The sequence below is a fragment of the Oncorhynchus mykiss genome, chromosome 4 (genome assembly GCF_013265735.2).
Source record: "Oncorhynchus mykiss isolate Arlee chromosome 4, USDA_OmykA_1.1, whole genome shotgun sequence".
NCBI lineage: Eukaryota > Metazoa > Chordata > Actinopteri > Salmoniformes > Salmonidae > Oncorhynchus > Oncorhynchus mykiss.
In genome coordinates, this window is record NC_048568.1 from 2,747,180 (window position 1) to 2,773,200 (window position 26,021).

At 38.8% G+C, this 26,021-nt stretch overlaps 1 long non-coding RNA gene across 1 annotated transcript in view; it reads right to left on the reverse strand.

Annotated features, from left to right (window-relative positions):
* Positions 1-21,594, reverse strand: part of LOC118964418 — a 110,174-nt gene extending 88,580 nt beyond the window's left edge. The window contains exon 1 of the long non-coding RNA XR_005051452.1: positions 21,464-21,594. This is a non-coding gene — a long non-coding RNA (uncharacterized LOC118964418). The remainder of the gene's footprint in view (positions 1-21,463) is intronic.
* Between the last annotated feature and the right edge of the window lie 4,427 nt (positions 21,595-26,021).

Here is a 26,021-nt window from a genome sequence, read left to right on the forward strand (position 1 = left end):
AGGCGTTTCAACTTCTGATATCTACTAATAAATGCTAACTATGGAACCAATGGGTATGCAAACCAGGTATTGAAAAAGTTTAGTCTGAAGTGTTGGTTAGTAGGTTATTTGGGATGCGCAATTGCTATCATGCACTGTTTGCATCAGGGACTTAGACAAGGATGGGCCTGGGTGGACAGATGCCCACCCACTGGGGAGCCAGGCACTGACAGCTCCGTCTAATTAGATTGATCTGGACTTAGACTGTCAATTTATTGTATTTTTTCCATTAAAAAAAGGGATGTGATTTTGAGAATAAAAATCTTTAAAAAAAACTGGAAAATATAGGATTTTCTCACAGGGTGCCTTTCCTTTGCTGGGCCAGGCGTATACCTTCTTCTCCTGGCACCACTACACCACTGCATAGGGTCGATGTAAAGACAGTAGTCACACACAACAATTATGATAAGCAGTCCATAAACTAGGACATAATAAGCCAGTAAGACCCAATCATAAGAATACAAAAACACTACCATTAAGCATTTCCCAATCGAAGTTTACAACTATTACTTCCCATTGCAAAAAGCATTTCATGTTTAGCACACAAAGTAACAGGTGACCTAAAATTTAAAGTAAAACTGACAGCGTTTTACCTACTTCGCATACCTGTATGTAAAACAAATATATAGATATATATAAAATCAATCATTATATCAGTTAGAAATATATAATTCCCAGTTTACACTACAAAACCAACTTCCCAAGAGGTTTAAAAAATAGGTTCTTTAAGGCCTCTCAAGGGGCGCAGGGGACTAAGGCACTGAGGCGTCACGACAGACCGGGCTTCGATCCCAGGCAGTGTTACAGCTGACCGTGACTGGGAGACCATGAGGCGGCGCACAATTGGCCCAGCGCTGTCCAGGTTAGGGGAGGATTTGGCCGGCCAGGATGTCCTTGTCCCATCGTGCCCTAGCGATTACTTGTGGTGAGCCGGGTCAGCAAGCTGACTTTGGTCACCAACTGCACAATGTTTCCTCTGACACATTGGTGAGGCTGGCTTTCGGGTTAAGCGAGGATTGTGTCAAGAAGCAGGGTTGTGTTTGGGAGGATGCATGGCTCTTGACCTTTGCCTCTCCCGAGTCCATAGGGGAGTTCCATGACGTACACTAAGGCATTGTTGGCAGAATAGATGGACACAGTTCAATGTATGATTAATATAATTCACCAATACATTTCTTGGTAGTCCAAAAAATATTGCTTTCAGGTGGTAAATCACAGCTGGCCTGCTGCTTCCATTTGGGATGCACTGTTTCAGTTCCAATTACTCTATTGTGGACAAAAATGGAAGAATGTCACTAACGCTGGGAATGGCAAAACATTCTAATGAGCAAGGGCAATGATAACAAGTCACTCATAACGTGACTAACCGGCTAGAATATCTATTTATGTAGCACACTAAAAACACTGAGCCTAACGTTAGCTAGATAGCTAGCTAGCTGCTAGGAGAATGTCATGTCATGCCCTTGGAGGAGTGGGTGAGTGACTGACACTTACCCCTCATATCTTTTTTCTGTAGCTATACACAGAGATTCAGGTGTCATTTGGTTAGCTGGCAAGAACTTGAACCACTGTCATCCAGTTAGCATATCTCTTGCGTTCGCAAATTTACTCTGGCTATCTACCCCGATTTTTGAGCACTCTTGTCTTTGTGTGCCAGAGCGCAGAACAACTGGTGAATTTACTAACGTGCAACACCTGCTGAATAGGTGTCAGTAAACGTACAGTGCCTTGCGAACGTATTCGGCCCCCTTGAACTTTGCGACCTTTTGCCACATTTCAGGCTTCAAACATAAAGATATAAAACTGTATTTTTTTGTGAAGAATCAACAACAAGTGGGACGACATGAATTGGGCGCGCAAAATTATTCAGCCCCTTTACTTTCAGTGCAGCAAACTCTCTCCAGAAGTTCAGTGAGGATCTCTGAATGATCCAATTTTGACCTAAATGACTAATGATGATAAATACAATCCACCTGTGTGTAATCAAGTCTCCGTATAAATGCACCTGCACTGTGATAGTCTCAGAGGTCCGTTAAAAGCGCAGAGAGCATCATGAAGAACAAGGAACACACCAGGCAGGTCCGAGATACTGTTGTGAAGAAGTTTAAAGCCGGATTTGGATACAAAAAGATTTCCCAAGCTTTAAACATCCCAAGGAGCACTGTGCAAGCGATAATATTGCGATGGAAAGAGTATCAGACCACTGCAAATCTACCAAGACCTGGCCGTCCCTCTAAACTTTCAGCTCATACAAGGAGAAGACTGATCAGAGATGCAGCCAAGAGGCCCATGACCACTCTGGATGAACTGCAGAGATCTACAGCTGAGGTGGGAGACTCTGTCCATAGGACAACAATCAGTCGTATATTGCACAAATCTGGCCTTTATGGAAGAGTGGCAAGAAGAAAGCCATTTCTTAAAGATATCCATAAAAAGTGTCATTTAAAGTTTGCCACAAGCCACCTGGGAGACACACCAAACATGTGGAAGAAGGTGCTCTGGTCAGATGAAACCAAAATTGAACTTTTTGGCAACAATGCAAAACGTAATGTTTGGCGTAAAAGCAACACAGCTCATCACCCTGAACACACCATCCCCACTGTCAAACATGGTGGTGGCAGCATCATGGTTTGGGCCTGCTTTTCTTCAGCAGGGACAGGGAAGATGGTTAAAATTGATGGGAAGATGGATGGAGCCAAATACAGGACCATTCTGGAAGAAAACCTGATGGAGTCTGCAAAAGACCTGAGACTGGGACGGAGATTTGTCTTCCAACAAGACAATGATCCAAAACATAAAGCAAAATCTACAATGGAATGGTTCAAAAATAAACATATCCAGGTGTTAGAATGGCCAAGTCAAAGTCCAGACCTGAATCCAATCAAGAATCTGTGGAAAGAACTGAAAACTGCTGTTCACAAATGCTCTCCATCCAACCTCACTGAGCTGGAGCTGTTTTGCAAGGAGGAATGGGAAAAGAATTCAGTCTCTCGATGTGCAAAACTGATAGAGACATACCCCAAGCGACTTACAGCTGTAATCGCAGCAAAAGGTGGCGCTACAAAGTATTAACTTAAGTGGGCTGAATAATTTTGCACGCCCAATTTTTCAGTTTTTGATTTGTTAAAAATGTTTGAAATATCCAATACATGTCGTTCCACTTCATGATTGTGTCCCACTTGTTGTTGATTATTCACAAAAAAATACAGTTTTATATCTTTATGTTTGAAGCCTGAAATGTGGCAAAAGGTCGCAAAGTTCAAGGGGGTTGAATACTTTCGCAAGGCACTGTAGGCTAAAAAAGAAATAGTTAGTCAAGAAAGTTCTAGATACCATGTAAACAGCCTAACCAGCTCTGCTATGGCAAGTAAAATGGTCAGAGTGAGGTGTTCTCTCATTTGTGTCTGGAAGTAGCTAGCTAGCAAGCTAGCCAACTTTAGCCATTTAGCTTGAGTGTTTGGTTTGGACAAGCATACATTGTTAGGGAAGCTGCAGATAACAAGGAAGCTACAAATCCCCATTGTTTATCAGTGCAATTTTGATGGCCAACTAGCTGAAAAAGTTAGATAAGGTTTATCTAATGTTCTTACTTTAGATTTTAGCTCATCTTGCTCTGGCTAGCATAAGTTGTTGATCATGTTTGTATAAAGGGCTACTGTCGCTCTCATTGGCTATAGCTCACCAGTCTGTGTAGACTTCGGTCCTGGATAAGACAGATGTTTTATTTGGTTTTATTTACTGCAGTGTTTATTTATTGTCCAAACTTCTGTCCGCTTTCCCAGTCCATATTCCTTTAGAACTTTCCCAAATTCCTTAGTATACAGAATCCCAAACAATCTAAGAAATTATGAAAACGTGAAAATGACCATATCTAAGTGGTCGCTTGTAAGAAAATGTAAAACAAAAAGTGTAATATTCTCCCTGGGGGTGTATATGAACAGATTTTTAGAAAATGTCATGTTGCTAAAATGCTGTCAGTTCCAATTTAAATAAAACAATGTTTCACACACAAGTTATTTTCAAAGAACATAACAACAGCAAGCATGTGGTTATAAAAAACAATTCCACTCACCAGAAAAAAACTTAACTTCATGTTGAAAGTTATTCTCAAAAAGAGAGAAGCTAACAAATTAGCAACAACATCCTCTTTGATAACATCTGCTGCAGCCGCCTCAAACTAGCCTACAACAAAAGCTAGCTTGCTAGACCATGAGAAAACCGAAGGTTAAGTATGCAACCATGGTTATGTGAGCTATGTGGATCACTCCAATATATTGGTATCACTCTGCGGCAGAGGGATACAGCCGAAGTGAGGATTTACAGATTTACTCCCGTTTACACCTGTGTCACGGCTGGGGTCCGCCCCTATATATAGACCCCATGGCCGCGACACATGTTCTCTACATACATTTTGAGGCACCTCTAGCACCGTAGAGGATTGGAGAGGTCCATTTAGCTCACATAACAATGGTTACATATGTAAGCTTTGTCATGTTTCACTATATTGGATCACTCGTACCAGATTAGTCGGTGCTAGAGGGACCTGGCCAGCCAGCGGCAAAGTCCCAGCGTGGGCCCGAGATGCAGGGTCTGTCAATGTGGAAGGGGGTCCCGGCACAGTCCCCGGAAATGTGAACTGCTCGTAGAGACGCTAGACGTCCCTGAGCCCAGAGAAGGAGTACCCGTGCTATAAGATTGAGGCGTTGGGACCTCAGTACACCCTGATGTTTGATGTAAGCCACCACTGTGGTGTTGTCCGATCTCACCAGAACATGTCTTCCTTTCAGAGGTGGAAGGAAAGACCGCAGATGAGATCATCTGAACCCTTCTGGTGGCTAGGCGTACTCTCATGAGGACTGAGTCCAGTTCCATGCCAATGAAGGCCACCCTCTGGGTGGGCGTCAGATTACTATTCTTGTCGTTTACAGTAAAGCCCAACCCGGCGATGTCTGTCGCCGTCAGCAAGCCCAACAGGCATTGGCAGGTCAGGGAGGATACCACCCGCCTCTGCCGAAAGTGGTTGAGGCAAGATGAGATCGCCTGAACCCTTCTGGTGGCTAGGCGTGTTCTCATGAGGACTGAGTCCAGTTCCAGTCTTGGTCTTGAACACAAACACTGTCTACAATACACCAGACTATCCATATTTGACCATATCTGGATGCTCAATCCCCATGCAAACACAGGCATTTTTCACTTTGCTTGGGAAGACATACAGTACTCCAAAGCTTGCCCCAACTCAAGGATTTCCACATGAAAAAATACTACAGTTTAATATATAATACTACACTACTACATAATTCTATAGCAAACTGTAGTATACTGAATATTAAATATGGAATTCAGATGTATAGATGAGCATTAAGACGACTCAAGTAATCTCTTACAGGTTTTCCATATCTAACATTGTTTTAATACACCGCGGTGGAAGGGTTGCGTGCTTCAACAAACACCTTGAAAATAAATGTCCAGATACATGTTTTATATGCTATCAACTCAGAAAATTGGTAGGCCCAAACATGCCCATACATTTGATTGGTCGACATGTGAAAGTTCCCCGATCATTACTACAACCTATAATTATAGAGCTGACTGGTGAAAACTACTTAGCCAAATATGGCATAAATATGAGGTCTAAAAGAGAGCTGACATGGTACTTAAAAATACATGGTTTGATCTGGTCAACAACTCAGGTTTCAGAATGTCTTGGTCAGCGACTTCACTGCTCCAAAATTTGCAGTTAGAGGAATTTTTCTTTCAGCTTGTCCGTAGCCATTTTCAATGTGGTTTCAGATTTCTGAACAGAAGGACTTAAATAACTTGTTTTTTACATGGACGATGCATTGGAGATAATATACAACAACTACTAGAAATAATAGAACAACATGAAACATCTAAGAAGCCAAGCCTGGTATTCATAGTGGATTTTGAAAAGGCAATGATAAAGTAAGACTGGATTTTATATATAAATTCCTGTATTTTTTTAAATGTCTGTGAGTCTCTTATTCAATGGGTAAAAGTAATGTACAGCAAACGCAGGTGTAAAATAGTAAATAGCGGCTACTTCTCAGAGAGTTTTGAACTGTCAAGAGGAGTTAAACAAGGGTGTCCGCTATCACCATATTGATTCGTTCTGGCCATTAAAATGCTGCTATTACATTTAGATCAAATAACAACATTAGAGGATTAGAAATCCAAGGCTTAAAAACAAAGGTGTTCCTGTATGCTCAAGTTTTATATTTAGTCCACAAGCTAGATCCCTCCAATATATCATTGAAGATCTAGACAACTTTTATGGCATCTGGACTAAAACCTAATTATGACAAGTGTACCATATTACGTATTGGATCTTTAAAAAACACAACTTTTACATTACCTTGGAGTTTACCTATAAAATGGGCTGACGGTGAAGTAGATATACTTGGTATTAATCACAAAATATATAAATGAGCTCTCCACAATGAATTTCAATGGAAAACTAGTAGAGCTAGACAAGATCCTGCAACCATGGAGAGGTATATACCTGTCTATTTATGGACAAATGTATCTGATTAACTCCTTAATCATATCTCAGTTTACTCACTTATGGTTTTGCTTACTCCTGATGATTCATTTTTCAAATCATATGAGAAAAAAAGATTTAGTTATATGTGGGATGCTAAACCAGACAAGAAAAAGCATGCCAATGTATATAATGAATATGAACTGGGTGGGCTGAGATGATTAAATATAAAAGCACTGAACCTCTCTCCAAAAAAGTATCTCTCTTTTTTCAAACAAGCCATGCAGAGCTGGTTGCAATTTCAATTTCAGCCCCCAGAAAAGGTTCTTGTTGATAAAAGACCTGTATTTTTTTTTAAATGGTATTTTGTTTTTCAGTGACATTGTAAATTGGAATGGTAGAGTTATGTCTTTCATGGAGCTATCGGGAATTGTATGGGAAGGTCTGCTCAATCCAAGATTACAACAAATTGATTACAGCATTACCCCAAAAATGGAGGAGACAGGTGGCAGCAGGAGGTAGGGAACTGGTCTGTCTTCCCAATATAAAGGATCAAAATTGGCAGAGGAACAAAAATAGCATAAATAGGAAAGTATACCAGTTTCATTTGAGTACCAAGATGTTGACAGCTGTGCCATAATAAGAAAGTATACCAGTTTAATTTGAGGACCAGGATGTTGACAGCTGTGCCATAATAAGACAGCATACCGGTTTCATTTGAAGATTAGGATGGTGACAGCTGTTCCATACAGATTGTAAAATAGCTGGGAAGATATTTTTGATGTACTGATTCCATGGCAATGTGTGAATGAGTTGATAAATAAAGCAACGCAAAATAGAAGATTTTGTACTTTTCAGCTAAAATTATTCTACAGAATTCTTGCAACCAAAAAAATGTTGACAATTTGGGGCATACAATCATCGCAGCTCTGCATAATTATTTTTGGGGTTGCAAGGATACAGAATCAATAGACCATTCATTCTGGTATTGCCCTTAGGGAGCCTGTTTCTGGTCTCAGATTCAGGAATGGCTGAAAAAGCATAACATTAATATAAAATTAACCCTAGAAATAGCATTGTTGGGAGATTTGGAGACACCTGGTAAGTCAGATACTAATATACAAATACTCTTAGTAAAAGTAATTAACTTCAACTCGAATACAATCTGTGGATTAGATGGATTCACATTTTTAAACATCACAGCATAGTTGAAAGATATATGGTGTGTAGAAATTCAAAGAGGGTGGCCAGCAGAGATAAGTGGGATGGGTTGAGGGAAACTGAGAGTTGGGTTGTGGAACTGGAGACAAGTGGGAGGGGAGGTTCTGCGCGGTGGGTAGAATGACAGTCAAAGACAAAAGTAAAAAATAAAGTCAAAATATACAAAAAAAGGTAGGTTTGAATGACAGTGTGTCACGTTCTGACCTTAGTTCCTTTGTTTTTGTCTTTGTTTTAGTATGGTCAGGGCGTGAGTTGGGGTGGGCAGTCTATGTTTGTTTTTCTATGTTGGTTTTTGAGTTCGGCCTAGTATGGTTCTCAATCAGAGGCAGCTGTCAATTGTTGTCCCTGATTGACAATCATACTTAAGTAGCCTGGGTTTCACTTTTGAGTTGTGGGTGTTTGTCTTCCGTGTGAGTGTTTGTCGCCACACGGTACTGTTTTGTTCACATCGTTTATTGTTTTGTTCCATTGTTCAGTTTGTTAGAGATGAAAGTCACACCTGTACTACAGGTACGCCTTTGAATGCAAAGCCTGTACAATATCTGACCTTCAACCACTGCTTATAGTCCTCAGCTACCGGTCACCTAAAACCTCTACAGTCTTCCTTTTCGAGTTAGCTGAGCTCCTAACATCTGTCTGCTCCTTTTGTCCTGCCACACTATTGCTAGGGGACTTTAACATTCATGTGGACTCTGATGGATGTGCTTTTGCCAGAGACTTTATGGCCCTGTTAAATTACTTCAACTTCACAGAGCATGTCAACTTCCCCACCCATGACATAGGCCATGTACTTGATTTTGTGTGCACAACTGGCATGGCTCCCGCCAACCTCTCAGGTCTGGACATACCCATCTCTGACCACAAGGCCATACTGTTCAGTGTGCCTGCCCCCATGCCCAAGCCTACCAACAAGCATACCATCACTTACAGAAATATGAAAAGGATTAACACTGCTGACCCTAATGGATATGTTGCTACCACATGACACCTCTGACCCTCATGTATTCTCAGTGACTGACCTGGTGGCTCATTACAACAGTGAGCTCCCCCGCTCCCTTAAAACAAGGGTGGTCTCCTCCAAATCCCAGTGCCATGGTACACTCCTGAGCTGCATGTCATGAACGCCACAGGACAACAACTAGAACGCCTCTACAAACAGACAGGGCTCATTATCCATAACAAGGCCACATTCACAATTACAAGGACTCACTTGCCATAGCCAAATCTGCCCATTTCTCTAACATCATAATAATTGAACAAGGAAACCCAAGAGTTCTCTATTCAACCATCAACAAACTTCTCCCATTGGACAACTCCTCTCTTACAATCACCACTGACCTCTGTGACTGTTTTCTGGACTCCTTTCAAAACAAAGTGGAGGCTAACTAAATTTGTGGGTCCTCCCGTTGGGTGCTAGGGAAAAGGATCCCCTGCTGCCAACACAGGCGAGAAGGCTAGTTGATGCCCTTCACATAAAAAACAGTTTTTTCTCAAAATTCAAGTTTCATTTTTAATAAATACATAAATACAAAACACACTAGAAAGTGGCAGTGTTCAAATTCCTAAAAGGTTAAAACAAGGATTAAAGGTTGATACATAAAGCAAACAGGTCTTGATTTGCTCACCTCTCACTGAAACTGCCAATCTCCCACAAACATTTCAACATCTGTAGCACATTAACTTGGTGGGAGGAGTCTACAATAAAACGTTTTTCCAACCTGTGCTGACTAACTGGTTCTGGTGAAATGGTGGAAAAGATATCACTACTATGACAAGATGAAATGCTGATAGAAAACAGTGCCCTGTACATAAATAAACACTTATAAATACAATAGCAGGTCTATTACTGGAAACAAAGTGGGTCTGTTTTGCTTCAAAGAAATAGCTCATTGTTCCCTCGTTGGTGCAGTTCTGTAGGTGAGTTCATGATAACAATGACAGAGAAATCTGATTATCTCGAGGGACAATTAAGGTGAAAAAACATTGTTGTGGATGGAATTGCAGAATCTCCACATGAGACCTGGACTGAGTCTGATGACAAAGTCATGGAAATGATCAAAGAAAAATATACTGACAAATCCATTTCACCTATGTCCATTCTGCCCAGCTTTTCTAAAATCTTTGAAAGTCAAGACAAGAAACAGATTACCCACCATTTCGAATCCCACCGTACCTGCTCCACTATGCAATCTGGTTTCCGAGGTGGTCATGGGTGCACCTCAGCCACGCTCAAGGTACTAAACAATATCATAACCGCCATCAATAAAAGACAGTACTGTGCAGCCGTCTTCATCAACCTGTCCAAGGCTTTTGACTCTGTCAGTCACCGCATTCTTATCGGCAGACTCAATAGCCTTGGCTTCTCAAATGACTGCCTCGCCTGGTTCACCAACTACTTCTCAGATAGAGTTCAGTGTGTCACATCAGAGGGCGTGATGTCCGGACCCCTGGCAGTCTTTATGGGGATGCCACAGGGTTCAATTCTCGAGCCGACTCTTTTCTCTGTACATATCAATGATGTCGCTCCTGCTGCTAATGATTCTCTGATCCACCTCTACGCAGACAACACCATTCTGTATACATCTGGCCCTTCATTGAACACTGTGCTAACAAACCTCCAAACGAGCTTCAATGCCTTACAACACTCCTTCGTGGCCTCCGACTGCTTTTAAATGCTAGTAATAAATGCATGCTCTTCAACCGATTGCTACCCGCACCCACCCGCCCGACTAGCATCACTACTCTGGACGGTCCTGACTTTGGCATTGTCATTTACAAATAGGCTCCAACACTCTACTCAGCAAACTGGATGTAGTCTATCGCAGTGCCATCCGTTTTGTCACCAAAGCCCCATATACTACCCACCACTGCGGCCTGTATGCTCTTGTTGGCTGGCCCTTATTACATATCGCCATATTCACTGGCTCCAGGTTATCTATAAATCTATACTAGGTAAAGCCTCGCCTTATCTCAGCTCACTGGTCACCATAGCAACACCCACCCGTAGCACGCGCTCCAGCAGGTATATTGCACTGGTCATCCCCAAAGCCAACACTTCCTTTTGCCGCCTTTCCTTCCAGTTCTCTGCTGCCAATGACTGGAACGAATTGCAAAAATCACTGAAGCTGGAGTCTGAAATCTCCCTCTCTAACTTTAAGCATCAGCTGTCAGAGCAGCTTACCGATCACTGTACCTGTACACAGCCAATCTGTAAATAGCACACCCAACTACCTCATCCCCGTATAGTTATTTATCCTCTCGCTATTTTGCACCCCAGTATCTCTACTTGCACATAATCATCTGCACATATATCACTCCAGTGTTAATACTAAATTGTAATTATTTTCCCTCTATTGCCTATTTTTTGCCTTACCTCCTTACTCTTCTACATTTGCACACACTGTACATAGATTTTTCTATTGTGTTATTGACTGTACGTTTGTTTATATGTAACTCTGTGTTGTTGTTTTTGTTGCACTGCTTTGCTTTATCTTGGCCAGGTCGCAGTTGTAAATGAGAACTTGTTCTCAACTGGCCTACCTGGCCTACCTCCTCTGTAAGCTGGTTTTATCTGTATACCCGTCGAAAGACATACTGGTTGATGCTTATTTATTAAACCCTCTTAGGCCTCACTCCTCCCTATTTGAGATGTCTACTGCAGCCCTCATCCTCCACATACAACACCCATTCTGCCAGTCATATTCTGTTAAAGGTCCCCAAGCACACACGTGCCTGGGTCACTTGTCTTTTCAGTTCGCTGCAGCTAGCGACTGGAATTAGCTGCAACAAACATTCAAACTGGACAGTTTTATCTCCATCTCTTCATTCAAAGACTCAATCATGGCCACTCTTATTTTTTTTATTTTTAATCCCAGCTCCAGTACCTGCAAGAGGTCTTTTGCCTTTTGGTAGGCCGTCATTGTAAATAAGAATTTGTTCTTAACTGACTTCCCTAGTTAAATAAAGGTTCCATTAAAAAATTGTCACATGCGCCGAATACAAGAATTGTAAACCTTACCGTAAAATGCTTACTTACAAGCCCTTAGCCAACAGTGCAGTTCAAGAACATAAAATGTTTACCAAATAAACTAAAGTAAAAAATTATAAAAAGTAACACAATATAATATCAATGACAAGTCTATATACAGGGGGTAAGTATTATTGAAATGTTGTGGTTGTAGGTTCACCTGCCTCATCTAAAGCCTATTATTTTAGGTTGTTGCTAACAGTCAGTAATCTTGACAATGTGTGTGAAATGCTTGATAGTGTATATTATGTAAACAGAGAGAGGTATACCTTCTTGGGGACCTGGATATTGATTGGTTTTCATCAAGATGTCAGCTTTACACTGTAGCCAGTGCCTCTAATCTGGTTTGGGTTATATATCAACCTACCAGGGTGTTTAAAAACACTACACATCCACTTGTATTGATCACATTTTTACTAATACTGTAAAACTTTGGCTATATCCAAGAAAGTCATGGTTCCAAAAGATGGGCCTATATAAGAGATCATATAAAATATTTTGCTTTGACTCTTATGTGGATGATGTTAAAAATATTTGTTGATGTGATTAATAAGGAGCATATAGATGCTGCACTTGATGAATTTGACTGACTGACTTACTTCAAATTGAGAAATGATGTGACTAAAGTCAAGATCAAAGACATAAAGAACACTTTTTGGGTGGGTGAGTGTTTTAAATGAAATTATGGGCAAAAAGACAAATTACAATTTCATCGAATGAGATGGCTTATTCATCACAAAACCATTTGATGTTGTCAATTATTTTAATGATTACTTCATTGGCAAAGTGGGCAGAAAATGGCAGGAAATGACAACGAACAGCGTGCCATTGTATTCATGCATAAAAACAACTAAAATGTAAGAAAAGCATTGTAAATTTGTGATGGACAGGTGGAAATTTTTTTAGGATCGATTAATAATGGCAAACCTCCTGTCAATGACAACTGAGGATGGTAGATGACTATAGCCTGTCCTATTTGTCATAGGATAGGAGAGGCTATAGTCAGGCTATAGCCTCTCCTATCTGCTCAGATCTTTAATCTGAGCCTAGAGGAAAGTGTTTGTCCTCAGGCCTGGAGGGAAACCAAAGTATTTCCGCTACCCAAGAATGGTTAAGCGGCCTTATTAAGCAGCCGACCTATCAGCTTGCTGCCAGCTCTTAGCAAACCATTGGAAAAAATTGTGTTTGACCAAATACAATGATATTTCTCTGAAAACAAATGAACAGCAGGCTTATAGAGAAGAGCACTCAACATGCACTGCACTGATACCATTTATAGATGCTTGGTTGAAAGACATTGTACTGTTAGATTTCAGTGCAGCCTTTGATATTATTACCATAACCTTTTATTTGAAACATTTATGTATTATGGCTTTTCAACCACTGGATTCAGAGCTATCTACAGCATCTAAATGAACACAGAGTTTAAATGTTTTATGGAAGCTTTTCTAATGTTAAACATGTAAAGTCTGGTGTACTAAAGGACCTGCCACTGGCATTAAACAGACCCTGTATGTTCATGTATGCTGATGATTCAAAAATATACACGTCAGCAACCACAACTAGGGAAGTCACTGAAACCCTTAACAAAGAGTTGCAGTCAGTTTTGGAATGGGTGGCCAGTAATAAACTGGTCCTGAACATCTCTGAAAATGAAGGGGCTTGTATTTGGTACAAATCATTCCCTAAGTTCTAGACCTCGGGTAATGACTGTTTAGCAAGTTAAAGAGACTAAATGACTTGGTGTTAACTTAGATTGTAAACTGTAATGTTCAAAACATATGGAATAAATGGTTTTAAAGATGGGGAGAGATCTGTTCATGATAAAGAGATTCTCTGCTTTTTTGAGACCACTCCACAAAACAAGTCCTGTAGGTTCTAGTTTTACCTAATTTGATTATAGTCCTGTCATATGGTCAAGTGCCCCAAAGGACCTAGGTAAGCTGCAGCTGGCTCAGAACAGAGTGGCACATTTTGCTCTTCATTTTAATCAAAGGTCTACTATCAAGACTATGTAGGCCAGTCTCTCTTGACTAAGAGTTGAGTAAAGACTGGCTGCATCGCTTCTTGTTTTTATAAAAAAACATGAATGTGTCAGAAAGTCCTAATTGTTTGCAAAGTCATCTTACACACAGCACTGCCACAAACACTTACCCCTCCAGACACAAGTGTGCAAAGATGTCAAAGGCCAAGGGTGGCGACTTTGAAGAATATAAAATATATTTTTATTTGTTTAACACCTTTTTGGTTACTACATGATTCCATATGTGTTATTTCATAGTTGTGATGTCTTCACTATTATTCTACAATGTAGGAAATAGTCAAAATAAAGAAAAACCCTGGAATGAGTATTTACAAGCTCGACAATAGAACCAAAATCACCAAATAATGTTTTCTCGTCTGTACTTTTTAGAACATGGAAGATGACATGGAAGAACGCTGTAGGAATGCAAGAATGCATGTAAGCTACGTATATGACACAGACCAATACTTCACTTACCAAGCATGTCATCTGCACAAGGAAATGTGTAGTGATTGTTGAATGTTGAAAAATGTATGTCCTTCACGATTATAGCTTCCTATCTACATGGAAAACCCCTGCACAAAAATTATAATTTTGACATTGAGTATTACCACCTATGATCACTAAAACAGAATACAGCTACATTCATGCCAACACCTAATACAAAGATCCAAAAGATAATACATGTTAATGAGAAAACATTATTATTCATTTGAGTAGACACAGTTACAAGGTATGCCACTGCCACTGGTCATAAAATTCTTCAAATTATTTCACTGAACATTTTGCATTGGGAATTGTATGGGAAGGTCTGCTCAATCCAAGATTACAACAAATTGATTACAGCATTACCCCAAAAATGGAGGAGACAGGTGGCAGCAGGAGGTAGGGAACTGGTCTGTCTTCCCAATATAAAGGATCAAAATTGGCAGAGGAACAAAAATAGCATAAATAGGAAAGTATACCAGTTTCATTTGAGTACCAAGATGTTGACAGCTGTGCCATAATAAGAAAGTATACCAGTTTAATTTGAGGACCAGGATGTTGACAGCTGTGCCATAATAAGACAGCATACCGGTTTCATTTGAAGATTAGGATGGTGACAGCTGTTCCATACAGATTGTAAAATAGCTGGGAAGATATTTTTGATGTACTGATTCCATGGCAATGTGTGAATGAGTTGATAAATAAAGCAACGCAAAATAGAAGATTTTGTACTTTTCAGCTAAAATTATTCTACAGAATTCTTGCAACCAAAAAAATGTTGACAATTTGGGGCATACAATCATCGCAGCTCTGCATAATTATTTTTGGGGTTGCAAGGATACAGAATCAATAGACCATTCATTCTGGTATTGCCCTTAGGGAGCCTGTTTCTGGTCTCAGATTCAGGAATGGCTGAAAAAGCATAACATTAATATAAAATTAACCCTAGAAATAGCATTGTTGGGAGATTTGGAGACACCTGGTAAGACTCAATCATGGCCACTCTTATTTTTTTTATTTTTAATCCCAGCTCCAGTACCTGCAAGAGGTCTTTTGCCTTTTGGTAGGCCGTCATTGTAAATAAGAATTTGTTCTTAACTGACTTCCCTAGTTAAATAAAGGTTCCATTAAAAAATTGTCACATGCGCCGAATACAAGAATTGTAAACCTTACCGTAAAATGCTTACTTACAAGCCCTTAGCCAACAGTGCAGTTCAAGAACATAAAATGTTTACCAAATAAACTAAAGTAAAAAATTATAAAAAGTAACACAATATAATATCAATGACAAGTCTATATACAGGGGGTAAGTATTATTGAAATGTTGTGGTTGTAGGTTCACCTGCCTCATCTAAAGCCTATTATTTTAGGTTGTTGCTAACAGTCAGTAATCTTGACAATGTGTGTGAAATGCTTGATAGTGTATATTATGTAAACAGAGAGAGGTATACCTTCTTGGGGACCTGGATATTGATTGGTTTTCATCAAGATGTCAGCTTTACACTGTAGCCAGTGCCTCTAATCTGGTTTGGGTTATATATCAACCTACCAGGGTGTTTAAAAACACTACACATCCACTTGTATTGATCACATTTTTACTAATACTGTAAAACTTTGGCTATATCCAAGAAAGTCATGGTTCCAAAAGATGGGCCTATATAAGAGATCATATAAAATATTTTGCTTTGACTCTTATGTGGATGATGTTAAAAATATTTGTTGATGTGATTAATAAGGAGCATATAGATGCTGCACTTGATGAATTTGACTGACTGACTTACTTCAAATTGAGAAATGATGTGACTAAAGTCAAGATCAAAGACATAAAGAACACTTTTTGGGTGGGTGAGTGCTTTAAATGAAATTATGGGCAAAAAGACAAATTACAATTTCATCGAATGAGATGGCTTATTCATCACAAAACCATTTGATGTTGTCAATTATTTTAATGATTACTTCATTGGCAAAGTGGGCAGAAAATGGCAGGAAATGACAACGAACAGCGTGCCATTGTATTCATGCATAAAAACAACTAAAATGTAAGAAAAGCATTGTAAATTTGTGATGGACAGGTGGAAATTTTTTTAGGATCGATTAATAATGGCAAACCTCCTGTCAATGACAACTGAGGATGGTAGATGACTATAGCCTGTCCTATTTGTCATAGGATAGGAGAGGCTATAGTCAGGCTATAGCCTCTCCTATCTGCTCAGATCTTTAATCTGAGCCTAGAGGAAAGTGTTTGTCCTCAGGCCTGGAGGGAAACCAAAGTATTTCCGCTACCCAAGAATGGTTAAGCGGCCTTATTAAGCAGCCGACCTATCAGCTTGCTGCCAGCTCTTAGCAAACCATTGGAAAAAATTGTGTTTGACCAAATACAATGATATTTCTCTGAAAACAAATGAACAGCAGGCTTATAGAGAAGAGCACTCAACATGCACTGCACTGATACCATTTATAGATGCTTGGTTGAAAGACATTGTACTGTTAGATTTCAGTGCAGCCTTTGATATTATTACCATAACCTTTTATTTGAAACATTTATGTATTATGGCTTTTCAACCACTGGATTCAGAGCTATCTACAGCATCTAAATGAACACAGAGTTTAAATGTTTTATGGAAGCTTTTCTAATGTTAAACATGTAAAGTCTGGTGTACTAAAGGACCTGCCACTGGCATTAAACAGACCCTGTATGTTCATGTATGCTGATGATTCAAAAATATACACGTCAGCAACCACAACTAGGGAAGTCACTGAAACCCTTAACAAAGAGTTGCAGTCAGTTTTGGAATGGGTGGCCAGTAATAAACTGGTCCTGAACATCTCTGAAAATGAAGGGGCTTGTATTTGGTACAAATCATTCCCTAAGTTCTAGACCTCGGGTAATGACTGTTTAGCAAGTTAAAGAGACTAAATGACTTGGTGTTAACTTAGATTGTAAACTGTAATGTTCAAAACATATGGAATAAATGGTTTTAAAGATGGGGAGAGATCTGTTCATGATAAAGAGATTCTCTGCTTTTTTGAGACCACTCCACAAAACAAGTCCTGTAGGTTCTAGTTTTACCTAATTTGATTATAGTCCTGTCATATGGTCAAGTGCCCCAAAGGACCTAGGTAAGCTGCAGCTGGCTCAGAACAGAGTGGCACATTTTGCTCTTCATTTTAATCAAAGGTCTACTATCAAGACTATGTAGGCCAGTCTCTCTTGACTAAGAGTTGAGTAAAGACTGGCTGCATCGCTTCTTGTTTTTATAAAAAAACATGAATGTGTCAGAAAGTCCTAATTGTTTGCAAAGTCATCTTACACACAGCACTGCCACAAACACTTACCCCTCCAGACACAAGTGTGCAAAGATGTCAAAGGCCAAGGGTGGCGACTTTGAAGAATATAAAATATATTTTTATTTGTTTAACACCTTTTTGGTTACTACATGATTCCATATGTGTTATTTCATAGTTGTGATGTCTTCACTATTATTCTACAATGTAGGAAATAGTCAAAATAAAGAAAAACCCTGGAATGAGTATTTACAAGCTCGACAATAGAACCAAAATCACCAAATAATGTTTTCTCGTCTGTACTTTTTAGAACATGGAAGATGACATGGAAGAACGCTGTAGGAATGCAAGAATGCATGTAAGCTACGTATATGACACAGACCAATACTTCACTTACCAAGCATGTCATCTGCACAAGGAAATGTGTAGTGATTGTTGAATGTTGAAAAATGTATGTCCTTCACGATTATAGCTTCCTATCTACATGGAAAACCCCTGCACAAAAATTATAATTTTGACATTGAGTATTACCACCTATGATCACTAAAACAGAATACAGCTACATTCATGCCAACACCTAATACAAAGATCCAAAAGATAATACATGTTAATGAGAAAACATTATTATTCATTTGAGTAGACACAGTTACAAGGTATGCCACTGCCACTGGTCATAAAATTCTTCAAATTATTTCACTGAACATTTTGCATTATAAATGTGTCTGTGGACAGAAGGAATCTATCTTCCAAAGTACAGATTCTACATGCAAATGATGTTAAAATTATATGTTGCCTTTGGCATCACTAGAAGGTCTGTTAAAGGGCCAAATACCACAAAAGAGGAGTGCCAAATATTAGCTGGGTCTTACTTCCTTGATTATATCTGAATCATAATGGATTTGGCTCTTGGTCACTGTAAGCAAACTAGATTTAGGCCTACCACTTCAATATTGGCATTGATTTACTCTCACATTTGATTACTCATATACTTGACACTTTGATTACTCATAGGCTTGAATTTAATTGTAGTGTATTGTGTATACCGCAGGACATCAGCGATACAAACACATCAGAATTGGAGGTAGTTCGGAAATACTGAAATGTCAAAAAACTTTTGAGTTTACTTTAAAAAATGCATCAAACCTTTCTAGTAAATATGAATAGCATATTTACATGTTTTCTTATCATTTAGCTTGATTCTGTAAATGTCTGATATATTTTTGGGAATTGAAATCAATATTTACATTTCTCGACAACCTAGAAAGTAAATATTTTTGTGTGTGTTTGATACATTTCCGGATCAGATACAGCCCGTTTGGTAGGCTGGTCGGTCCGGAACTCTGAGCTTTGTTGGTTCTATTGTACTACAATGTAAATACAAGTAAATATGTGGCACAACATCAGTAAGTATCAAGCCGAAACAGGATTATTTCCATGGCAAGCATGGCATTTCGCAAGACATTTTCACACGGTTAACTTAAACTCTATTTGAATAATAGTCTTATCAGTGAACTTGATGAAGTTAGGCTACAACATGATAAAGGTTCACACAATAATTATATTTACAACATTTTACCATCCCCATTATCTAAATGATGATATAGAGGGCACCCTTAATTCATAGAAGCTAAAAGGATGCAGAATTCCCACAAAACTAACTTTGTCTCTTTGAAATGTACTATTTCAAACCTGGCCATAATCATCACACCTAAAAATGGAATGCCGCTTTATGGAAAGCTCTAAGAGGAGAGACAGATTGGTAGGAGATTAAGCAATGGATAAATACTTCCATTTAAACCATGATCCACACCTTAGAAGATAATGGGAGCCAATTGAGTTTTGCCCATAAAGAGGTTTATCTACCCTTGTCACTGTGCCCTGCAGGTATGAACGGAAGAAACTACTGTACATTGAGGAGAATGAAAGTAGTGGGAGTCTAGCTTAATCTGTTTCCCTTAATCTGTTACCCATTTACCCGATGATAGCTGTTAGAGATTGGGGGCTGTAAACTTAAAAATAAAATTTTAGGATCATTAGGTGGAGATAAAGGAAATTGATCATTCAGAGAAGCCCGCAGAAACTTTATAAATGCCAAGCAATGCATTCACCACAATACCTGCATCTTTAAAGAGCACATGCCAAACCAATCTTGATGGAATAAGGTAGCAAATTTTCTCCAAATGGATGATATAATCTTACCAAATATTTCTCAAAAAGAGCATCTAAAAAGCAAATATAGAGCCATATTACTACACTAAGGCCTGCTGTTTATCCAGCATGGATAGCAATAGAGATTCTACAATAACAGGATTTGCACATTCTTTACCATGGAAGTTAAATGCCTATACAGCCTGTGGTCATCTATCCCCTACTGTATATACACGTTGCGACCTCCAAGTCTTTATCATGTTATCAATTTAAAGTGAGTGATTAAAATAGACTCCTCAGCTTTTCAAAATCTATTTTTCTGGTCAAAGACTTTATTTAAGAAGTAGAGGATGAAACTCAAGCATGTCAAATTATATACTTCAACCTAATTTGACAAGCCTGGCTCAGCTAACCTGGACTCGGTACATTCGATAGTGATGTTCTCCCGCACCCGCCCACAATAACTAATAACCCGCCGGACAATATGTGATAAAGGCCCAGACTCGACCGTAACACACAAATATGGAAATTACACTGTAGGCTACTGTAGTCATATTTTTTGACAGGGGGTACAGGATTTTTTGGGCCTAATTTAGATATGTTTTAGATATATATCATTTTCGACATTTTGGTAGGCTATTTGTTATTCAACTTGTCTATAATTAGGTACATGCACCTTCTCTTCTGTCATTATGTGTTGCTCAAGAAGGCTTAATAAACCATTTGCACACCAGAATAAAGTCATAAATTGATATAATGAATGCTTCAATCTAGTTGACATTGGGAAAGTTCTCTGTCATCACTGCTTCTTTTGCAGATCAAAGATGTTTAGGGACCTGGGAGAAAATGCAACTCCCCCTATTTTTCTTTACCATTGGGATTCATAGAACAGAAATTCTGCACAATGAACAAACATGTACTCTGTTGTTTCCCCTTAAATGTGAAATATAATTATGACATTTGAATATACTGTGCGGAAATGTATGATCTACTCTCATTCAAATCCATGCCTGTTCCTAATTAGGATTCAGTTAAACGTATTGCCTCCCCATTTTGGTTGTCTCTGTGTTTTACTTTTATTACAATTCATGTGTATACATGGTTGTGGTGCAGACACAGTCGTGAGAACTTCTCGGGTGAGTTTGCTTTTCGCTTGCTGGAATAAATTAGTACCATATGGTGTGATGACAGGATCACTCAATCTTCTGTGTACCTGAACACCACATTAATCATTTTTTGGGGATATTATTTTCCTTTCATCACACAGGAATTTCCAAATAGCCCTGCTTTGTTTCTCTCACACATGTACTGAATTTACATACACACCGACCTTAATTGGACCCAAACCATTTGACCGTGATTAAACTGGCTGAAAACTAAATGTTAAGGTTAAACTTCAGGTGAGACTTCCTGCTTTCCTGCTCAACCTGGTTATATGCTTTTATGTTTGTGTGTAAAGCACTAGCTAGCAATCCTGCATTTAATATTGAGATTTGAGATGTATTTATTTTATTTCTACACAAAGAGCTGTTAAACTAGAATGATACTCAACATGTTTTTTTATTGTCTGTATATTTTCATTAATGAAATTCCACAAATATTGCATTGTGTGAAAATCCTGCTTCAATCCTGCTTTAAAACAAATACTGTGCTACATACAATTGTTGTATCGTGCAATAATAATTTAAAATAACGGATTTCCCAGATAGTACTTTATAAATTACACTGCACCTACCTTTATAAATAGGTTACGTTGCATTCCATAAATTAGATTTGGTGGGTAATGAACATGCTGTTCAAAGTCATAAACCTCAGCAGTTTGCAAATGAGTGGATCTGGAGGCAGGCACGAGAGGATGAAGGTGGACAGAGGTAGAGAAAAAAAGTAAACGGGACAAAAAAGTAAGAGTGGCCTTTATAGCAATGTCCGCTTGGTGAACCAAACATGTCTTACATGTGAGGCGAATTGCTGCTAATTTGCATTGATTATTTTCCCTTAAACAGATACACTTAAATCAATGTGGCACAGCAAAGCCAGAAAAGTGTGAGAAAATGTGCAAGTCAAGCCATGGGTGAACCCTGAGCAGTAACCTTGGACGGACAGAAGGAGCCACAGCTCCCCCTTCATGCCAAACAGATGAGATCAGGACACGGGACTCACAAATTCACAAATTTATCCCCCATGCACTAAAACCACCTCCCTTCAGCATTGATCATATTTTTGTATGTGGATTATGTCTTCATTGCACTATTTTTAAAACAAGAAAACATAGGGGTACATTTTTCTTCTGTGGACCATGTTGTTTTATAAGGTCATGTTCTCTTTAAAGCTTTTACATACATTTTTTACATACATTTTTTTACAACACATTTTTTTACATAAGATTAGGATATTTCATACACCGCTTAGAATGATTAATCGAATGCTCAATATTTTTGTTTGGTGACATTGATTTTATGGATAAACTCTTCAGGTTTTTTTATGTAGGTCAATCTAAAGTATAATTGGTTCCATATTAGTTTCCTATGTGCATATGAGCAAGTGATGAGTCTGACAGATACTCAGCTTCCAGCTTTGTGGCAAATGATAAATAACTGTTTGCAATACATGCACATAATTTTCATTCATACTCGATGTGCGAATCATCCTTTCTCTTTGACCTATATCTTGTTTAGCTGCTTTTAACATGTGTGGATGTGGATGTCTTCATGTATAAAAAACTATTGATGAAGCACAAACTGTGATCAAACCTTTGAGCGCAAAATGACAATGTTGCATTTGTAATGTTGCATTTGATCATCCTCAAGCATAAACATAATCATACTGTAAAGTATCATAGTCAGTGCATTGTGTGTAGGATATCATCCTGTTTTGGACACGTTTTATTTTGTGGGTAATTTCTTTGGCTTCTCAGCAAGTGTAAATGTGTAACACACAATGTCCAAAATTAAGTTAAATAATTAAAAAATATATTGTAATATATTATTTAGGTTCTTGTTTGTTGACTACCCAATACCATTAATTAGATCTGTGAGCAAAAACAGTGATGTTTGGCGAAATGTCCAATCGGTCAATTATACCTCAAAGCACTAGAATTACATAATGATTGCACCGTAGTTATACAACAACCTCAGCAGATATCAGTTACCTCCTATTAGGAAACCATTTGATCATGTTCAATATTTGCAGATGAAAATAAGAATGTCTGCCGTTAATATTGGAATTCCATCATACAGTTTAGCTTTGAATAACCTGAACTGAGATTAGTTGAGACCTGGCACAAACAGGTCCCTCTGATATGATGGATAGAGATTTTTTGCCAATTGCAAAAATAGTCCAATACTGCCCCCTTGAATTAAAATGACTAATAATTACGCTAGTCTTTTCAGTACCTCATAGTATAGCAAATGATTAAGTGAATTGTGGGGGGATGAAAAGGACATGAAAGCATGCAATACTCTAACTTAATACTGTATGAAGTGCACATGAATATTCCTCATAGGAATGGCCAGTAATGTTATAAAAATAACTTTATAAATATTATGACACATTTTAATTTTCATCCACACTTTAAACATAGACTCGAGGGAGCCCTGCACTGCTCTGAATAATAAATAACTCGATCTAATTGGCCGGGCCAATGTTTTATTTTTTTCCCCCTCTTTCCCCACCTCATTGATTATTTCTCCTGGAGCTTCAGCCCCTCACAGTGAGATCAAAGTGGTTGTCACATGCTGCCAGCGGAGGACAGCTCAGGAGCGTCTCTCTGCAATATATTATTCCTCTATGAAAGACTGTATACCGGGGGTGGAGATGATGCTGCGAGGGGGAGGGAGGAAGTTACTGAAGGACTCCAAACTAAATTTAACCTTTGCTGGTTCATGCTGTGTGTTATTATCATATTACCCATGTACAGCAATAACAGCAATTTATCATTTCAACAAACACACAAAAAAGTGTATACTCGACTATAGACATAATATATAATTGGGACTTTGTTTTCGACGGAAATAATGATGGCAAGAAATTATATAAACTGTGTATATAGCATAAAAGAAAATGCATCCCATTACACAGTATAGCTGGCTATATATTTATCATACTCTCTTTGCTCTGTAAGAGAGCAGATCTCCAAATGTTGAGAGACTGTCTCTCCTCAGAAAACAGGAGGCACATCTTAACTCTGACTAAAGCCTACACTTGTCTCTCCCCAAGGGTGCAGTGGCAGTGGTGCAGAAGAAGTGAACTGCAGAGGACCCCACTGTTTAGCAAACACTCCTACTGTGGGGAGCGATTAATTATTCAGAGACAAAGACCAAGGCAGCCCCATTTGATTGCACCACAAAAGGTCAGAGCACATAGTTTTGGGAATCTCCTGGTTGCTCTCTCTCTACTGCATGAACCACATATAGACTGTAGTCAGACGTGACAGCAATCTGCCTAGTAACTCAAATACACAAGGCATTTGACAAACAGGGTACCATGGACATAACTGGGCCAAAGGATGACTCGGGTGTGAAAATGTTGGCTGTACAGTGTGAGGATTCAGTACAAGTGATAGAAAAGATAGTCTAATACAGTGGGGATTCAGAATTGTATCATTCACAATTTTTGCAACTTTCAGATGGTGTATGGTGGTAGTGGCATAAAACATATGAAACTCTAAAATGATAATGATGAATATTGAAAAAAGTTATACTTGCTATTATTAAAATATTGCCTATGGCACATTCATCTAAATAGTTGAATTCCTTATTTAAAGTTAATAAAGCCTCAGTTAAAGCTGAATAGTTGATAAGAGATAATATAATTGTTCATATTAATACCATAGTATTGCTACTATAATGGCTTCAGAAGGGGAAACTACTGTCTATCATATTCTTCAGAAAATGGATACACACAGCAATTAATTTTGTTGAAATAGTTTATTTTCCATCACTAGTACCACCCCATAACTTGTAATCACCATAATTCTATCAGGTTTCACCCACGCAGCTCAGAGTGATCGATGCGCAAATGTCCAATGCCAAACCGACGATTCCCACAACTCCATCAGAGCTCACAAAAGCTACTGTATTGACAATACTGACAATTGTGAATGGCCATTTCTGCATAACCCCCTTTTATTGCTGCATTGGCGCATGAGCCTGTTGGAAGCCCACACTTTTAGGCCATGATCTGCACAAACTACAGACTAATGTGTCACCGTGGAACAAGGGATGGAACCTGGAAAGTGCAGAGAGGAAATACTAAAATCATGCAACAGGGGGTGCTTCAGCCTCTTGGCTCAATATCTGTGCATTAAATATGTGTATCTATCTATTGCCTATACCCTAAACACCCCTAACTGCTCATACAGTTTGAATCCAGCCGGAATGGTGTTCCACAGAAAAGGCTACAACAAACATACAGCCAGGTTGACTTATATTCTATATCGAGTAAGGACTTTTAGCTGTGTTGTAATGGACACTAATACAAAGACAACGGTAATTAATGAGATGGAACTTTACTACATAAATGTGGATATATTTGCCAACCATTTCTCCTTTAGGTAAAAGTTGGACATATCTTAGAAGAGTTGTAAGGATGGTCTCCAATTAAAATGTATCTTTGTCAGTCTCATCTATTTACTGTTTTTCAAAATGTATTTTCAAAAACATCAATGATAAAGCGGGCAATCTGTAAATGTCCATTCATCTATGATATTATGAAAGTATTATTCAATAGCTGCTGTAATTAAGTGTCAAATAATAAGGAAGTACTGAGTAATGCATGAATAGATGAAACCTTAAGCACAAATGAAAGTATGTTTAAAAATTGCATACAAACAGTTGGATCATAAAGTTTTCAAACCTTAGTGGTATAGCTGTTTATTGAAACAATAGGAATTTTCTTACTGATTTATTTTCCCAGTGAGTTACGGCTTAATAGACAGATACATAAAGTAATTTCTTACAGATGGCACAGCTATTAAATCTATGTCCAGCAGATCATTAATTTCCCCGGTAGTAAAGCCGGTGCTGTTAGCACCTCACACCTCTCTCTGTGTTGGGGATGCAGCTGGGTGTAGCCGCTGTGTCATTGCCAACTGGAGACGACAGTTGCTCTGCAGTAGATCAGTGTAGATCAGTGAAACCATATAGCGTCGCTGAATCTACAGCACAATAGTGTCATTGCCAACTGGAGACGACAGTTGCTCTGCAGTAGATCAGTGTAGATCAGTGAAACCATATAGCGTCGCTGAATCTACAGCACAATAATGAAATATTAATTCGGGCACCAAAAATTAAGTG